Source organism: Macrotis lagotis, chromosome X (genome assembly GCF_037893015.1).
Source record: "Macrotis lagotis isolate mMagLag1 chromosome X, bilby.v1.9.chrom.fasta, whole genome shotgun sequence".
NCBI classification, from domain to species: Eukaryota; Metazoa; Chordata; class Mammalia; order Peramelemorphia; family Peramelidae; genus Macrotis; species Macrotis lagotis.
The window spans coordinates 470,672,313-470,693,064 of NC_133666.1; the positions used below are offsets into that span (position 1 = coordinate 470,672,313).

Consider the following 20,752-nt stretch of genomic DNA (forward strand, 5'->3'; position numbering starts at 1 on the left):
AAAAAAAAAAAAAAAAAGATTATTGTATCTTGTTACAGAAGAAGAGGATGTCCTTTGCAGATAACTGCTAAATATAACCACAACATAATAGAAGGAGCACTGTCTTAAAAATTAACAATGTAAAAATAACTTTATCTTGCTAACTCTGTCCTCTCCAATAGAAAAATGTATTTATTAAATATAGTATAGTATGAAGTAAATATTATTTACAGAGCATCACTTAAAATCTCATGAAAGAAAAAGTATAGTTTTCTTTTGAGATGACGCTAAAGGTTATTTTCTGCTTGTCTTCCCATATTATAGTGGAAAGAAAGTTGGATTTAAAATGTTAGTGCAAGGGGCAGCTAGGTGGCGGGGTGGATAAAGCACCGGCCCTGGAGTCAGGAATACCTGAGTTCAAAACCGGTCTCAGACACTTAACAATTACCTAGCTGTGTGGCCTTGGGCAAACCACTTAAACCCCGTTTGCCTTGCAAAAAAAAAAAAAACAAACCCTAAAATGTTAGTGCAAACTATGGCTGTTCATTCAACCTGTCTTTTTTTTTTTTTCATTTTTAAAATGAAGACTTTGGACAATATGATCTCTCAGGACACTGCAAATTCTAAAAAGCCATTGGAAAAAACTATGAGATCTGTTCTGGAAGCAAATACCATAATTCATTTTGTGAAAGATGCTAAGGAAACAAGAGTATCTGTCAGGGTTCTGTTTACCCATAGAATTCTATTGATGTCTTTGGGTGTGAGGGAGGAACAACCACCGTATTTCAGGAGAGAAGCATCATTTCTTGTCCTCTTTTTCTTTTGTTAAAAACAAATATCAAAAAGGAAGTGGTTTTAGTTCTTTACCTAAAAAATCTTGGTTTCATTTTTCTCACTGAAGATTGTATCATCAGTGAAGAAAATATACTTTAAAACCATTAACACCAGTTTATTTGTGTGGTTTGCAATTGATAAGGTTTCTGAGCAACATAGTTTTTTAATAACTTTTAAGTCATATATATACATATATATATATACATATATATATATATATATATATATATATATATATATATAGCGCAAGCATTTATATAGCACTTTAAGGTTTACAAAGTACTTTACATATCTGTTTTGAACCACACAACTACCCTGTTAGGTAGGTACTGTTATTATCCTCATTTTACAGATGAGAAAACTGAAGTTGAGAGACATTAAATGACTTGACCAGAATTGCATCAAGAGTAATTTTTTAATTATTCCAATGCTTTACTTGGCCTTTTTTAAAAATTACTTCCACACAGACCATTCTCTGAGGCATCTGCTGATGCTGGAAGCCCATCCTCTGACTTTGGTTCAGCTTCTGTGGTTTCCAGCTATCTAGGTGATGAGCTTGTTCTACATGACAATTTTCAGACATGTTAGCCCAACAGTTTTTTTTAAGATTACAATAAATGCTTCTGTATGTAAATTTTAATGCCAAAAATGATTTATGAGTTTATAAACATATGAATAATGAGAGCTTTCCTGCTTGAAGCCTCCACAGTAGTCTCTGCTTGAGAATAATCTGGAGGTGAAGCTATGTCCTCTAACATAGAGCTCTTGAAGTGACTTGATCTATTCAGTAGCTGTTCTATGCAAGCATCATTGGATTCTTTAGTGCTTCCAGCTTCAATAAACAGTTCGTTATTAACAGTGCAAAATCAAGAGTCCACAGATCCTATGTGAGTAGGAATCTAACTGCTAAGATGTCAATGATCAGTCATTGCTCTGGCTCAAGCTCTTGCTGGAAGGTTCATTTCTTCTCCTAGCAGTGTTTCTTTCCTTCTGCTGACAATAAGAACCACAGTACCTTGCCACCTGACACCAGCCACAGATGTTGAATTCACATGGTGCTTTTAGTCAATCATAAGGGATAATGGCATTCATATGATGTGCAGGAATTCTCTGCTGCATCTTTATTAGTGTTGTACTAATGAGTAATATTCAGGAAGGGAAACCATTTCAGTAAGATCAGTGGGAAACTGCTGAATTGCTAGCCAGCACAGACTCTACTCCCTTTGTTTACTAGAGTGTTTTTCTACATTGGGTCTCCAACCCCATGGCAAAAGCTGGTTATCTAGTCAAGTGTCTACTCTTACTGCATTAAGATGTATCACCTGAAGTCCTAGAGAATTTTTCCCTTGTGTCATCCCCACAGCAACTCATGAAGAAGATTCAGCTCCCCTTCCATGATTTTTGTCAAAAGCATAATCAAATATTTTAGCACCATTTCCATCAGGGTCTCAGAAGAGTAACTCTCCACCAATTCTTGTTCACCTATCAGTGATGCCTCTCTTGAAGAAAGACCATGAAGTTGGTCATGGCTAGGGCCTCCCACTTGTAGCTGCCAGTATCATTCTTCCTTCCTCAATCAACAGCCATTGAATATGGGTCAGTCAGTTCTGAGAGATAAGAGAACACCATTCTGAAGGGAATGGCAATAGTCTGCATTGCCCTTGGCTGAAAGGGAGTTGGGTTCATATTCCCAAATGTGGAGTGGTGGAGATTGGATGTGGTTACACTTCAGATTCTAGGGAAGTTGGTGGGAGCTCCAGGGAGAAGCTTCCAATGAGCTCAAGCCTGGGGCAGTGTATTTGTAGAGCTGAGCACCATAGACCTCTGAGTGACAGATGAGCTTTATCATAGCATCCAGGTCATCATGGAGTAATAGTAGTTCTGGAAAAGGCAGTGAGAAGAATATCTCTGCACAACATTCCCCTCACTATAATCAGCATAATGTGCATGTAATGCTATCATTCATTTGATATCATGGTCTTCGATTATGAAGGACATCAACAACTACTAACACCTTGGTCACTGCTGCTACCACTGCCTCTTCCCTCCTGCTGGTCTAGGCCTGCCACCAGATAGTAAATTTCCAAAACAGAATTTGAACTTAGGTCTTTCTGGAAACAATTTTCCATGTCTAGCATTCTATCCACTCTGCCATTAGTTATAATCACTCTTTTATCAAATCTTTCCTCTTTCTAAAACCATGTCATCGGGGCCTGGCATGTTGCTTAAAGAGTCAATTTCATAATCAAAAGATTTTGATTCAAGGTCCTCTGACATAATTGACTTTATGACTCAGGGAAAATTATTTAACCTCTTAGAGTCCCAGACAATTCTCTAAGACTATAAGTTGTCTAAAGATGCAGCTCTGCATCTTTATGGATTTACTACAACTAATGAAATCACAGTGTCAAAAAGTAGTTTTATTGGCTAAAAGTTAAGAATGTTATAAATCAGCTGTTCAGCACCATGATGAGACATCCTAGGACACTGACTTCAGATGGTGGCTATGTGAGTAGAGAGAAAGAGATACATATGAGAGATGTTAGGAAGGTAAAATCAAGACCTGAAAATAGATTGGATATTCAAGGTAAGCTTGAGTAAGAAATTGATGATGACAAGGAGATTACAAGCATAGTCCTGAGAAAGTAATAGTACCCTTTCCAGCATTAAGAAAATTAGGAGGTGAGAAATATTGGTGTGGGTGATGTGAATGTTGAGGGGAGGAAGATGAGTTCTATTTCAGACATTGAAATTGAGATGCCTATGAGATATTTAACATAGTTATATAGTTAAACATGTATTAGATTACTCTGTCTGGTAGAGGGGGGAGGGAAGGAGAGATAGAGAAAAATGTGGAGCTAAATGGTTGTTGAAAACTATCTTAACATGTATTTGGAAAATGAATAAATTTGTTAAATGGGGTATGCCTATGGGACATTCAGTTTGAGATGTTAGAGGACAGTTAATTCATGTGAGTCTAGAGCTCAGAAAAGAGATTATATGACTGGGAACAGTCCGCATAGAGTTAAAAAAGAGGTTTCTTAGGGAAACTGATGAGATTTCAAGTAAGCAAGCTATATAGAAAAAGGGTTCTTACCCTTGGATCTAAAATTGGGGGGTTTTAATATTTTGATAATTGCATTTCAATATAATTTGTTTCTTTTGTATTTGTATATTTTATATTATGCATTTTGTTTTAGTTTAGTTTTTTAGTTTTTGCAAGACAATGTGTTTAAGTGGCTTGCCCAAGGCCACACAGCTAGGTAATGAAATGTCTGAGGCCGAATTTGAACTCAAGTACTCCTGACTCCAGAACCACTGCTCTATCCACTGCGCCACCTAGCTGCCCCTATATTATGCATTTTAAAGAATTATTCTAAAAATTGATCTGTAGGCCATATTGCCAAAGGAGTTAACACATAAACAGGTTAATATATAAAAGGTTAAGAAACTTTTAATGGGAGAAAAGAGCCCAAGTCAGAGCTTTGGGGGATACTCTTAATTAATAGGTTTGACCGTTATGAAAAGCTGTTAAAGAAAATTTAGGTGAGAAGAGAAAGCAGTCACTAAAACCTGAAGAGAACATCAAGGATGAGATGCTGATCAGCACTAACACAACAGAAAGGTCAAGAAAGATGAGTACTGAGAAAAGACCATTAGATTTGACTATCCAGAGATCATTTACAACTTTGGAAAAAGCAGTTTCTGTTGAATGATGAGGTCAGGTTGTAACTGCAAGGGGAAAAAAAGGAGGCACCTAGTATAGACAGTTTTTCAAGGAGTTTGTCAGAAAAGAAGACAGTAAGAGAAATAATAATAGTCAGCAGTAATGGTTTTTATCAGTTAAGGGTTCTTTTTAAAGGATGGGGAAGACATTAGAGGGAGGAAGACAAGAGAGAGAAGAAAGGCATTGGTAGATGGGAGAAAGAAGAAATCAGATATTATAGAGGAGGAAATCTCTAGAGAGAAAGAGATGGAAATCATGGGTATGTACTGATAAGTTTGTTTTAACAAGGATAAAGGGGCTACCTCTTCATGTGAGGTGGGTGAAAGAGGAGATGATGGGATTTACAAATGTTGTGAGATGGGGAAGGAAAAGCTCTCCATAATTGGCCCTTAGGCTTCCCTTTTATTCTGTGCCACACCTTTTGCTTTAAAAGCCAAAGGATAAGATTACTTAAAACTGCTAGTCTTTCAGATGTCATAGAACAAGGGATACATTTTAGGGGCAGCTGATTTTTGTCATTTCTTATAACTTTGTGATTCTGTTAGTCTGTTAGTCTATACTTTTTATAAAATTCTGTATATATTTTAACAATCAAATTTAAAATCACTGGCATTATTAAAGTATTAAATTATGAATTCGTAACCCAAAGTATGGAATCCATCTGGTTAGTAGTTATGAACCTGGGGGTCCATGAGCAATCTCCTCCAAGTTCTGAAAATGTGGATGGGGAAAAACTTATATTTTATTTCAACATAATCAATCTTCTTTGTGATCTTTGTTCATTTAAAATGTTATTTCTGTGGAATCCAAAGTTTTCACCACACAGTTTTTTTATTCTTGTAGATTCTAGATGATTGCAAGAAATTTATAATAATAATAAGTACATCAGATTCTTAACTAGGACCTACTTCACTATCCTGAAGTACTTGAACTATGCCAAGGGCCCCCTAAACTCCTATCCAAGATTTCATAGGGAAAATATTGAGACTGAAGCTGTGATTTCACTGATATAGAAAACTACTGACCAAGAAAACGCCCTCTCAAGTGAGGACTGCTTATCTTTTTATTTGGTTTTTATATCCTTGTGCCTTGTACAGAGTAGGCCCTTCATATATGCTTGTTGAGTTCAGTTAACTGTAATTTTCTCCTAACTTGAAAAATAAACTTTAGTTCATAGATGCTCTTATTCCCTTACCCTCTCCAAAAAAAAAATACATTCAAGAAGAAAAAAAACTCACAAAATATCAATATTTTGGATGAGTAATAGTTCTTAAAAAAAGAAAGGAGAATACAGTTAAATAAATGTACCTGAAGAAAGAAGACATGATGAGAGCAAAGAGGAGGAGAGGTTGAGGTAAGAGATAGCAAAGAAAGTGATCCTGTTGGAATTGAGATAGTGTTAGGGGGTTCAGGGATAACAGCAGGGTCAAGAGTTACTTAGAAGTAGAAAAGATTGGAGAGGAAATAATTCCTTATCATTTATATTTAGGATGAGTTTTTTGGTATTTAGCATATACTGCCCTCTTATTAACATAAAGCACTTAGCACTTAACACATAGTAGGTGCTTAATGTTTGTTCCCTTCCCCTTCTGCACCCTAATCTGCCGATAACAGACCTTAACTACAGATTTAAACTGTGAATGTGATAAAAAGGTGGCAGATTCCCCCTCCTCAGCCCTTTCCCCCCAGCTCTTCTCTTATTCCACTGAGATTTTCCTTGACACAGAGGTCAATAACAACAGTGAGCTCACATCATTCTAGTGTTTTAAGATTTACAAGGCTATATGTGTATGTATGTATGTATATAAAGATTTACAAGGCTATATGTGTATGTATATATACATATATATAAAATCATATATGTATTTACACTTGTTTGATCCTTATAACAACAGAAGAATTTTCTTTTGTAACTCATATTTTTATTTAATGCGTTTAAAATATTATTCAAAAGGTCCATAGACTTCACCAGGCTGCTGAAAGTCAATTCAACTGCCTAATAATTTTCAGACTCTAGAAGAGACACCAAACAAGTTAAGAATCTGTGCTCTAATATATTTACAGGAAAACAGAATATACTTGTTTAAATAATAGTGTGTTGCAATACTGACAAATTGGCTTAGATGTCAACTAGATAGCTTCTTGGCACGGTGTCAGACCTGGATTCAGGAGGATCTGTGTTTAAATCTAATTTCAGGCACTTACTATAAATGTGACATTGGACATATCATTTAACATTTCTAAATCAAAATTGGAGGGGGGCAGATAGTAATACACATCACAGAGTACTTGTAGGGATCAAATGAGACTATTTGTAAACCTTAAAGTATGAGTAAATGCTATCATCACCATCATCATTATTATTATTATTAGGGAGAGAATAGACTTATGAAAGGACATGTGTTTTGAGAAAAATTTTGGAAAATAAAAGTAATGATGGATAAACTGAGAATAATATGTATAAGGTTAACCCAGTATTGGAAACATTTGGTTCAATATTATTGTGAATAATGACTATAGCAAAGAACTATTTTATATTTGGATTCTTAATATTTGAAGTTACTCTAATGTAAAATATAATCATTGATTATATCACATTGTAAATATACAGTTCAAATTCAAAAAATGTTATCAATTCATGGAATCCAGACCTAGCTATATAAAACACTAGTACATAGATATTTGGCAATAAGAGATATCATGACCATGACCATATCTTGACATTTTCCTTCTTTCCAAAAATCAGCTGAAATACATAAAAGAAAAGTTAAGTATTCTCCATATTAAACACAGACAAATTGAATGTAGTTAATCCATATGGATTTGGCAGAGGTATCCTATAAAAGATTCTCATCTCATCTCATCATCAGAAAAGTCTTAGCAGGTAGAGCTGAGGGTAGAGTGAATTTTAGGCATGAAGAACAGTTGTAGAAAATATCCAGTGCCTAGAGATAGATTATCTTATTCATGGAACAGCCAGGAGGTTAGTGTCCCTCTAGTTTATTGACTTGGGGAAGTAATATGACTGGACCTGAACTTTAGGGAAATTATTTTTGTTACTAAATGGAAGACTGGAATGGAGGGAGACTTGAAGCACGCAGAACCAGCAGTCAGCTATTTCAGTAGTCCAGATGTGATATAGTATGGGGCTATATTACAGCGGTAACAGTGTAAGAAAAGAGAAAGGGCCATATTTAAGAGGTGTTGCAAAAATGAAATCAAAAGACTTTGGCAACAGAGTATATGGTAATAAGAGATAGTGAGGATTTCAGGATGACTCCTAGGGATGTGAACCTAAGGGACTGAAAAGATAATGTTGCTATCTACAGAGATGTTGATGATGATGATGATGATGATGATGATGATGTTTAGCCTTCATCCTTGAAGAGGATCATGATTTCAGGGAGATGACACCATGATATATGAATTGGATTTGAGTGAGGGGGTGCTGTGCCTTACTTTCTATTCTGGAACCATCTGGGTCCAATTGCCAGATACAGATCAGGACTACTGGAGATGGCCCTGGACATGAAACAATCAAAAATAGAGAAGGGAATTTTGTAAATAAGCAATCATTGATAGGTTTGAAGAAAACAGTTAAAATGAAATGATAAGGTGAAAAGCCAGATTTAAGGGGCTAAAACGAGATTAGGAGGAAAGTATCAGGACTCCTGGAGATAGTCCTAGATGTGAGACAATCAGTAGTAGAGAAGGGAAGTTTGGAGAAGGGGAAGGTTTAGCAGGAAAGATAATGAATTTTGTTTTGCATGTTGAGTTTAAGATATCTATGAGTTTGAGAAGCACTGTTCTTAGAATTCACAGTTTATTTGGGGATTATAGCATAATTATCAAATAACATGAAGCAATTTATCATTAATTTAATCATGTGTAACAAATTACTTATGTCATAGAAGTTTCAAGAAAGGAGAGGTCAGGTAGGCTGAAGTTAGTCAAATAGACTTCCAGGGATTGAGAAGATGTGAACTGGTCACATCACATCACAAGGATGGGACTATGGAGAAAAGAAGAAAGAACATTACATGCAGGAAAAACAAGACAATTTATAAGCACAAAGACAAAACACTATTATCCTGGTAGAGTAAAGATATGGAAGAATGTAAGATTTTGGTTGAGAAGTAATTGGAAATAATGTATATAAATTAAAAAAATATTTATGTATATAAATATACATAAATATATATATAGGTTTTTGATGCAGTAAGAGATTATCAGAAGTTTTTGATCAGAAGAATACAAGTACCCAACTTAAGGGAAATTAATCAGAATGAATAGAATTTCCAGTAGCTGTCTGTGGTTGGAGAGAAAATATAAATTCAAAATATTTTATAATATAGCTCTAAACTATCTTTTCCAGCTTGTTTTATACGACTTCCTTTCAGATTTCTTTATTATAGTCAAACCAGTCTGCTTGCTGTTCTCTAGCTTTTAATCTCATCTTTCACCTTTGTGCCTTTGCATAAGTGATCTATATCCTATGCCTGAAATAGATTCCGTCTTCATTTTTATTTCTTAAACTGCCTATTTGCTTTCAAGAAAATCACAAGCTCCATCTTCAATCCTTATCCTTATCTTTATTCCTATGAATTATTCATTTTACCTCCCTTCTTGAATTGTCTCATAAACCCATAAATTTTCAGTAAAATTATAGAATCATAGATTTAGAACTTTAAGGGACCTTAGAGGTATTGAGAGGCCAATCTACTTTTTTTTAATAGATGAAGAAATTGTGGGCCAGAGAAGTTATGTCTTGTCTAGGACCAGGTATCTGAGCCAAAATTTAAATCCAAATCTCCTAACTCCAAATCCAGCATCCTATTATATCAGGGCTATCCAAAATGCAGCCTACATGCAACAGCAGTGCTATTATATGTGATGTACTGTGGGTTTACTAAATGCTTTAGTAAACAAACCAGAGCCATCACAGAGCTCTCACTAAAATGGTAACTCAAAATATATTGTCCATTGTTTCAATAAAAACTTTTAAAAAATAAGGTTGAACAGCCCTGTATTACATAATGCAGTCTATGCTATTAAGGACTTACAATGTGCTAGAGACTATACTAAGATCTAGAAATATAAAGATAAAAATGAAATAGATCTTGCCCTCAAGATGCTTATAGTCTAACAGAGGAGTCATGTACATCTATAAACATTTATGTTACATAGAAAAAAACAAGAATATAAGTTGTTTTAATAATAACAATATGTTAGCATCTAGGAGGGAAGGGGACTAGGAAAGACTTCATGAAGAAGGTGACTTTTGAGTTGACTCAAAATCAGAAATTTCATGAGGGAATGGGTAATAGAGAGCACATTCAAAATATGGGAGGCATTCAATACAAAGACACAGATATAGAAGATAAAGGGTCTGGGGAATAGGGGAAGGAGACAAAGTAGTCAGTAAGTCTAAATTATACAATGAGTAGATAGGAGTATTGTGAAAAAAGAATGGAAAGGTAGAAAGGGACCAGGTTGTATAGAGATTTAAAGGCCAAACAGAAGTTTTCTTTGTCCCTAGAGGCTACAGGAAGCCAGTGGTAGTGACATGGTCAGACCTACAGATTAGGAAAATTTTAACAGCTGTATAGAGGAAGGATTATAATGGAAAGAACCTTTAATCAGGGAAACCAGATAAGCTTTTTCAGTAGTCTAGAAAAGAAGTTTGAACTTGAGGGATAGCCAGGTGAGTACAGAAAGGAAAGAATGTGTAACAAGAGATGTTGTGCAGATAGAAGTGACAAGATTTGACAGTTGTGAGTGAGGAGTCAAGGATAAAGCTTGTTTTTAATCACTAACATTTCCAATGATCTACTTAGAATAAGATAATGTGTTCCACACTATTGTTCTATTAGAAACCAGGAGGGATGGGAATTCAGGGAAACCTGGAGGATTTGCATGAACTGATGCTGAGTGAGATGAGCAGAACCACAAAAACACTGTACACCCTAACAGCAACATGGGGGTGATGATGAACCTTGATGGACTCGCTCATTCCCTCAGTGCAACAAACGGACAATTTGAGGCTGTCTGCAAAGGAGGGTGCCATCTGTATCCAGAGAAAGAACTGTGGAGTTTGAACAAACACCAAGGACTTTTTTCTTTTTTTTAGGTTTTTGCAAGGCAAATGGGGTTAAGTGGCTTGCCCTAAGCCACACAGCTAGGTAATTAAATGTTTTAGGTCAGATTTGAACTCAGGTACTCCTGACTCCAGGGCCCGTGCTCTATCCACTGTGCCACCTAGCCATTCAAAGACCAAGGACTACTCACTTTAATTAGGGGAAAAAAACCTGATATCTTATTGTCTGATCTTGCTATCTCTTATACTTTATGTTTCTTCTGTAAGGATATGATTTTTCTCTCATAATATTCAATTTGGATCAATGTATACCATGGAAACAATTGTAAAGACTGGCAAATTGCCTTCTGTGAGGGGTGGGGGGAGGGAAGTAAGATTAGGAGGAAAAATTGTAAAACTCAAAATAAATAAAATCTTTAAGTACCAAAAAAAAAAAAAGATAATGTGTTCTAGGCATGAAATCAATCAGTGCCTACCTTTGGACTCCTCACAAGTCTGGCATTTGCACCTATTGTCACTCTTTATCCAAATGTATAAGGAATGATTTTTGCTTTGACTAGCAAAATTTTTAAGGTATTTCTTGAAATGTAAAACAAAATCCTGGGGCAATTAGATGGCACAGTGGTTAGAGTACTGGCCCTGGAGTCAGGAGTACCTGGGTTCAAATCCGTTCTCAGACACTTAATAATTACCTAGCTGTGTGGCCTTGGGCAAGCCACTTAACCCCATTTGCCTTGAAAAATCTAAAAAAAAAATACCTATACATTACCTAATAAAGATATTTTTGTGTCATAAAGAAGTATATTCTGATGATCCTAAATTCATTCTCTAAGATTAAAATTTAAACTCAGAAAAATCCAATTCAGGAAATTTTATAGTCTGCTTTGTGCATAGTCCTATGATAGAAATAATATAAAAATAGCATTGAATTGTAAGGGAGATCATACTTTACAAGATACTACCATATAATATTTCATTCTACCTCTATAACAATACTGAGAAAAGGAAAAACAATTATTATCAACCACTTTTGACAGAGACAGAATAAAATTTCATAGTATAAAAATGTAATATCAGTTTTTAAAATCTATAAGAAAATGGCAGAAAAACTATATCATCAGTCACAAGTTGGCAGGCTATGGAGAGATTGTAACTAAATAATATATTCAAACCATCATTTAGATTTAATATACTTAGAAACCAATGGTGGTTGTTTCACTCTAAATACACACTATATTTTAATATACAGAAGAATAATTTCACAGTGTATTAATTTGTATGAAAACTGTAAATATTTTAACTTCATTGATGCTTTTGGAAATGTGAAAAAATAAAGTGGTTTTCAATAACCTTTACATACCTGACCTGCTAAGTGTAAATTGTTTTCAACAGAATAGACCACTAGTATCTAGGCTAATATGTGCTTTTTTTTTTTTTAGATAAGGCAACTGATCACTAAAATTCAGATAGGCACATGGATCAGTTAATTTTGATATTAAATCAGTATTATAGATAATTTAAACTTTAGTACATGAAAATGTTCTGAAAACCTACTGTGTATTCTGTGAAATAAAGTTAATAGAAGCTGTAATGATTATTCCTCTGAATTATTCAGCAATGTTCCTTTAATAATTCTGTTGAGCTTTCCTTTAACCAGACCAGGAGGCATCAAAGAATATGTTAAATTGGTGAAAATAAAAAAAAAATGGAATAACAGGAGTCAGCAAAGTAAATGTAAAAAACCATCCTTCGATCTTATACCCATGGATCATATTAAAATGATGTGGTGGACCATTCTTTCCCAACTCCTACTCTAGATCTTTTAACTCCAAAATCTTTTAAAATAGTGAAACCTGCTAGATTAAATTTTAATAGTCTTTAATATAATTACTTGTGTTCCTGGTTAGTGTCTGAATTTTCTAAAATGTATTTTGATTATCAAGGATACATATACCTTATACCTTAAAAGCTTTATGATATTGTGATAAATTTTATTTTATTAAATTTTATTAATGATATAATATCTGTCATATCCTTCCATCATACACCTTTTTTCCCTTTACTTGGCTTCTTATTCTTTGACCTGTTCTTATTCTCCTTTGTACTGCCCCATACTAATAAAGTGTCTTCTTCTCTCATTCTCCACAGTGTTTCAAACTTTTTATTTTGACCTCGTTTCCAATATCACCCCCAATACTCACAAATTCATGCCTATGTTGGATACCTCAGTATCTGACAGAGAATATTGAGACAATGGAAAGTATACTTCTTCCTCTGTTCCTCAATATTTACTCTCTTCCTTTATTGTAGTCACAAAAGAAAAGGTAGCTTTATTCTCCAAGTGAGACAGTCATCAGCTTTTTCCTCTGTAGAGAGCTAAATAAAACCTTTACAACCAACTAGCCCAATTCTCTCATCTTACTGATGAGAGAACTGAAGTCAAAGAGGTACTGTGATTTGTTCAAGGTTACACATATAATAAGTAAACAAACCTAATTAAGCAACTTGCCCAGAATTGAACATCTAGCAAGTGACAAACCAGAGACACATACATTTCTTCCAAATGGAAGTGACAGAGCTATAATTTGAATTAATGTCCTCTGACTCAAAGTCCAGTACTCTTTGCATTTTAAAATGATACAGATAGGATGGGAAAATAATGTCATTAAAGCCAAGGAAAAAGAGATTATCCAGGAAGAGAGAACAATCAAAAGTCATAATTAGAACAAGAAAGTTGAGGATTAAGAAAGGACCATGAAATGTAACAAGAGCTTATTGGTAAAGAACATTTTTTTATCAGCTTGGAGAGTAAAGATAAAAAGCGTCAACCAAAATAATTCCCTCACTTTATAGCTGTGAAACTGGGCTATTAAGTGTCTTACTCAAGGTCAAACAGTAAGTAGAATGGCCTCATCAATCAACTTTTCCAGAACTTGATAACTAGTAAGTGGAAAATAAGAGAAACATATCTAGGTTTTCCAATTTCTGATCCAGTTATCTTATCCATTATACTACACTAAAAAAAAGTCAGAATAGTTGTTACCTCAGATGGTAAACTAATGGGTTGACTAAGCCAGGCAAAATGATCGATTTGATAGTCCTTTTTAGAAAGATTAACTCAATTTCACCTTAATTTCCCAAGATAACATAATTTATGATTCTTTTGTCACATGTGCCATCATCTTTGCAATTTCCTTGGCTCAGAAGATTTGGAGTGTTTTGACTCATCTTTCTCTATTTTTTTAATTTAATTTTCAGTTTTGAACTTTATTCTTACCACCTTTTCCTTCCCTATCCATTGAGAAAGTAAGAGAAACAAAATTCATTACAAACATGTATAGGCAAGTGAAACAAATTCCTATATTAGTCATGTCCAAAGTAGTATATATTTTGCAATTTAAATCTATCACTTTTTATATGGAGGTGACTAATATGTTTCATCTAAAATCCTGTAGAATTCATGTTGATCATTATATTGATCAGAGATCTAAAATCTTTCAGAATTGTTTGTCTTTAGCATATTATTGTTCTTGTATAAATTGTTCTAGTTCTATTCACTTCACTTCACTTTCATTTCATTCTTCCAAGTTTCTCTGAAATCATTTCTTACAGCACAATAGTATTGCATCATATTCATCATTTCCCAACTGATGGGCATTCTGTCAGTTTCCAATACTTTTTTTCATTAATTCCTTTAATATTCTTTACCTCTTTCTCCTCCAGGTGAATTTAGTGATTTTTTTTCTAGTTCAATAAAGTAATCCTTTTTGTAGTTTGATTGTCTGGCACCGTATAAATAAGTTAATGTTATCATTTTACTTTATTGTCTAGGTCTACACATGAGCAATTAATATTTATCCAGTTATTTGGATGACTTTACCTGTGTATTGTTGATCAGTTAAGTTGTATTTGACTCTTTGTTATCCCATGAATCATAGCATGCCAAGTCCTTCTAACCTCCACTCTCTTGAAGTTATGTCCAAGTTCATGTTTCTTGCTTCTGTAATACTATCTATCCATCTCATCTTCTGTCATCCCCTTTCTTTTTTTTTGTCTTCAGTATTTTCCAATATCAAGGTGTGTTTTTTCCTAATAAGTCCTATTTTCTCATTATGTAACCAAAGTATTTAAACTTCACCTTCAGTATTTGAACTTCCAGTGAGTAGCCTGAATAAATTTATTTAAGTATTGACTTTAATTTGATCTCTTTTCTGTCCAGAGGAAGTCTTCACCAGTACCAGAATTCAAAAGAATCAATTCTGTGGTGTTCAGCTTATGTAGTCCAACTCTCACAGTCATACATTGCTACTATAAAAACTCTAGCTTTGATTAAATGGATATCAGCAAGGTGATATATTTGCTTTTTAGTATACTTCCCAAATTTGCTATAACTCTCCTTCCAAGTAACAAGCATCTTCTAATTTTATGATTGCAGTCACTGTCTGCAGTGATTTTTGAGCCCTCAAAAATATAAAATCTGGCTTTGCTTCCAAAAGTGTTAGAACCACTTACAAAGATCTTAGTTTTGTATTTTTTTACTTTAATCTTCAAACCAGATTTTACACTCTCCTCCTCCATTCTCATCAAGAGGCTTCTTAATTCCTCTTCACTTTAGATCATTGGAATGATATTGTCTATATAGCTGAGATTGTTGATACTTCTGGCTACCTTAATTCCAGCTGTTGATTCATCCAACCTGGCATTTCACATGATCCACTCTGAATATAAGTTAAATAAATAAGATGACAATATACAGCCTTGTTGTACTCCTTTTTCCAATTTTAAATCAAACAATTGTTTCATATTAGTTACTAGCTGTTGCTTTTTTGACCTGCATCTACAGGAACCCATAGATGGTCTGGTACTCCCATTTCTTTGAGGATTTACCACATTTTGCTGTGCTCTACACAGTTAAAGGCTTCAATAGTCAATAAAGCAGAAGTAGATGTTTTCTGAAACTCCCCTACTTTCTCCATAATCAATTGGCAATTTAGTCTCTAATTCCTCTGTTTCTTGGAAAACTTACCTGTACTCCTGCAATTCTAGGTTCACATATTGCTAAAGTTTAACTTATAGAATTTTAACCTTGCTGGTGCATAAAATGAGTGCTGTTGTTTGGTAATTTTAACATTCCTTGGCATTGCCCTTCTTTAGGACTGGAACATAAACTTATCATCATCAATCCAGTAGCCACGTTATGTTTTCCAAATTTGCTGACATTTGGGTGCAGCATTTTAACTGCATTTTTTTTAGGGTTTTTAAATAGCTTAGCTGAAATTCCATCACCTTCACTAGCCTTTTTTAGCATACTTCCTAAGGCTCACTTGACTTTTTTCTCCAGGAAGTCTAGATCTAGATCTGTGATCCCACCATCATGGTTACCACCATCATGGTTACCACCATCATGGTTACCACCATCATGGTTACCACCATCATGGTTACCGGAAATGTTAAGATCTTTCTTATAGAATAGTTCTTTTAGGTGTTCAAGAGTGTTCTTGATGGAAAATGATGCAAAACGCTATCTATATCCAGAGAAAGGATTATGGAGGCAGAATTCAAACTGAAGTATATTATTTTCATTTATTTTTGGTTTTTGTGGCTTTTTGCTTTTGTTCTTTCTTCTCTCACAATATGACTAATGTGGAAATATGTTTTCATGATGCACATATATAACCCATTTCCAATTGCTTGCTATCTTGGGAAGGGAGAAGAAAAAATTCAGAAGTCAAAAATCTTATAAAAATTAATGTTGGGGTGGCTAGGTGGCTCAGTGGATAAAGCACTGGCCCTGGAGTCAAGAGTACCTGGGTTCAAATCTGGTCTCAGACACTTAATAATTACCTAGCTGTGTGGCCTCCGGCAAGCCACTTAACCCCATTTGCCTTGCAAAAACCTAAAAAAAATTAATGATGAAAACTCTACATATAATTGGAAAAAATAAAATTTTTACCAAAAAGTGTTTTGTAGTTATGTTCATTTAATTCCTATGTGTATCTTGATAGGAAACACAAGTATTTTATACTTTATGGAATTACTTTAAATGTAATTTTTCTTCTGCTTTATTTTGTTATTAATATTCAGAAATACTAATGATTGGTCTGAAGTTTATCAGCTGACACTCTGGATCTCATATCTTTTGAAAAAATGGCAGTTGTATTTATTCTTTGAGTAAGTTTGTTCTTTTGATTTATTTTTCTTATTGCTATAACTAGCATTTCTTGGAATAAATTATTTAGTAATTGTTATAATAGACATCATTACTGTACACCTGGTCTTTGAATTTTTATTTATTTTTTATCTTTAATTTATGGAATTAAAGAAGTATTTCCAATAATAACATAAAAATAATCATTCAGGAAACTGAAAATCTATTATGCACAGCTTGCTATTCCTGTTAAATATGTAATAAAGTTATCATGTAAATTTTTTCCTCTCTCCACTCTAGAGTTGGCCGCCAATAGACACAAATATGTTTATGTAATATATATATATATGAAATAATTCTATATGTAATTCTATTTACCATTTCTTTCTTTGAATGAAGATAGTATCTTTCTTCATATGTCCTTTGTAATTTAGTTAATTTGGGTATTTATAATAAATGGCTTATTTACTCAAAATTAGAACAACCTCTAGCATTTCCCCAATAGTGATAATGCTGGCTCTTGGTTTTAGATGAATTGAGATAGATTTATCATTTTTTTAAAAAGCTCTATTTTGCTTTCTAGTGTTTTGGGTTTATAAATGGATTTTGCATCTTGTTAAAAGTTTTTATGCATCTGTTGATATAATCATATAATTTTTTTGTTGTTCTTGTTATTACTAAAGTCAATTGTGTTTATATTTTTACTAATATTGAATAAACCCTGAGTTCTTGGTATAAATTCAGGTATATCATTGTATATATTTTATGATATATATTAATAGTCTTCTTGCTAATGTTTATTTAATATTTTTTAATCTGTGTAGGGATATTGGTCTATAGCTCTCTTTCTCTGTTTTGATTCTTTCTGCTTTTAATTTTCAAGACCATATTTGTCTTATATAAGGAATTTGGTAGAACCCCTTCTTTTCACATTTCAATGTGTGTTTTTCTAGTGTTATGATTCGTTTTTCTCTAAATCTTGATAAAATTTGCTTACTAATCCATCAAATCCTGCTATTTTTTTTTGAAGTTCATTTATAACTTTCAATTTCCTTTTCCAAGAGAAATTTATTTAAGTCTTCTATTTTCCTGTTCTACTCATCTGGGCAATTTACATTTTCTAAATATTTATCCATTTCATTTAGGTGATTAATCTTATTGAGATAAAATTGGGTGATAGAAGTCTTAATCATTGTTTTTATTTCTTCATTTGTGCTGAATTCACCTTTTTTTGTTTTTGGTATTAGTAATTTTGGTTTTCTTTCATTTTTTGAAAAATCAAGTTACTTAATGGCTTAATGTTAAAAATTACTTAATGTTAAAACTTAATGTTAAAAAACACCTCCTGGTTCCAATTAATAATTAATTGATTGTTTTCTTTAACCCTTATTAATCGCTACTTTGATATTCATAATTCTGTTTTGGAATTTAATTGGTTTTAAATTTGTAGGCTTTTTTTTCAGTTACACAACAAATTAATCTGGTCTTTTTTCTCTTTTGATTAATGAAAGTGCTTAGAGGTATAAATTTTCCCCTCAGTATTGCTTTGGCAGCAAAAATTTTGAGGATCATTATCTTTGATGAAATTGCTTATTTGTCCTTTGATCTACCCATTCTTTAGAATTATTATTTAATTTCTAATTCATTTAATCTTTGTTTTTTATTTTATTATGGTCACTAAAATACATTTAATATTTTTGCTTTTATGTAGTTGTTTGTGAGGTGATTTTTTAAATGCTTTAATATACAGTTAATTTTTGTCAAGGTATTATGTTTAGCTGAGAAATAGGTTTCTTCTTTCTATTTCCCTTCAAGATTATCCAGAAGTTTATCATATCTAACTTTTCTAAAATTATTTTCATGTTCTTCATTTAGTTTTGTTATTATTAGATTTATCAAGATCTTAGAGGGATAAATTGAGGTCTCCCACTTTCATAGTTTTACTTTCTACTTTCCCTGAACTCATTTAACTTTTCCTTTTAGAATTTAGATACTATGCCTATGATGCCTTTCAGAAAAAAACATAAGTTTTGGGGGCAGCTAGGTGGCATAATGGAAAGAGTACTGTCCCTGGAGTCAAGAGGACCTGAGTTCAAATCCAGCCTCAGACACTTAATACTTAGCTTGTGTGACCTTGAGTAAGTCACTTAAGCCCATTGCCCTGCAAACTCCCTCCACAAAAAAAAAGAAAAATGTAGTTTTCTAGTTTACTACTTTTAATTAACTCTATTCTTGCTGTTGTTATTTCTGGGATTATAATTTTTATCTGTGTCTTTTTTACTTCAACTAAACCATAATGGAATCAGTTTCAGCTTTGTTTCAGATGCATTTCTTGTAAACAATATACTGTTAAGATTTTGGTTTCCAATCCATTCTGCCACCTATTTCCATTTTTGTGGGTGAAATTATCCCATCATTTACAGTGATTATTGTTAATTTTGTGTTTTCCATCATATCTCTTAAACTTGATCTTTGACTTTACAGCCATTCAGACCTGCCCCTTTACCTATTCCTTTCCAGTCTTATGCCTTGCTCCTTCCATAGAAGTATGTGATCCAGTGACTCTGATTTCCTTGTTCTGCCATACAATATTCCATCTCTTTACTCCATTCAGTTTCACTGGCTCTTCTCTTTGCCTCATCTTCATCTCTCCCTCCTGGCTTCCCTCTCTTCCTTCAGTTCCCACCTTCAAGAAGAATTTCCTGATCCCCATGCTAGTGCTTTCCCCTCTGAAATTATCTTCAATTTATCCGTATATATCTTGATTATACATATTTGTTTGCATGTTTTCTTCCCCATTGGCTTACGAATTCCTTGAAATCAGGGACTAACTTTACCTGTCTCTATCCCCAGTGGTTGGCATAGTATGTAGCACATTGTTGTTGTTATTGTTCAGTCATTCCATCATTTCTGATTCTTTATAACCCCCTGAACTGCCACCCACCCCTGCTGTCTTGGCAAAAATAATGAGTGGTTTGCCATTTCTTTCTCCAGCAGGTCAAGACAAATGCATTGTGATTTGTCCAGGGTCACACAGCTAGTGTCTAAGGCCATATTCTCACCTAACTACCTCTATGTAGCACATAGTAGGTACTAAATCAATGTTTGTTTTCTTGACTTGTGTTTGGCTTTATTTTAAAAGGATTCTTGTTCTGTATCAGTTGAATTATGTCATCTCTTAGCTTCTCCCATCACTGAAGTTCTCTGATTCTTTGTGTGTGATACATGTTAGAATGGTTAATGAATATTTATCAGGGTGAAATAAAAATAAAAAAAATCAAAATCTTATGTAATATGACTAAGGTGCCTCTTTCCACCATGGGGATCCAATTATGAATTCATAAGGACTAGGTTAAATCCTGGTAGATCCCAACATTCAAAGGAAGAGGATTATATTTTTTTCAAATTTTCTAACTCATTATACTTACATCTTCAAAGGTTATTGGAAGGAGGAAAAAAAGGATGAATTATTTCTCCTTCTTTTTTTAAGCCCATTGAGTGAGTGGTTCTTCCTGCTCAGTCACCAGCCATTTTTGACAAAGCACCTCAATGATAATGTATAGAGAACAAATAGGAGTATCAGGTCAATCATGTACTTTAGCAAGAGGCCTTGGGGAAGAAAGGACCAATACACAAGACTCATCATCATACATACTCCCAGCCGAGCAGATTGGGGATGCTTACCTGATTATCCTGATCACAGAATTAACACAATCTGGAAATCATAGAAATCAGTCATTTCCATGCACTGTTATTTCATAGTTATTGGATAGAAAAAAACAGATTTGAAGAAAAATGCTCAGGGGTCAATTTGTAATTGTTTTATAGGGTATGATTTTAGAAATTCTTGCTGTAGTATATGTTTTTTGAACCAGTTAAGGCCGTTATACTATGCATTGAATAATTACTATTTATCATCCACATGAATTTTGCTATAGGACATGCTTCTGTAATGCTTCTCATAATA

The 20,752-nt window shown here is 33.7% G+C and overlaps 1 protein-coding gene and 1 pseudogene across 3 annotated transcripts in view; one reads left to right on the forward strand and one right to left on the reverse strand.

Annotated features, from left to right (window-relative positions):
* Window positions 1–20,752, forward strand: part of GNAL (G protein subunit alpha L) — a 509,094-nt gene that overhangs the window by 419,069 nt on the left and 69,273 nt on the right. The gene's annotated exons all lie outside the window — the stretch shown is intronic.
* The window catches only part of LOC141496802 (zinc finger MYND domain-containing protein 19 pseudogene), a 58,041-nt pseudogene continuing 39,027 nt past the window's right edge, over window positions 1,739–20,752 (reverse strand).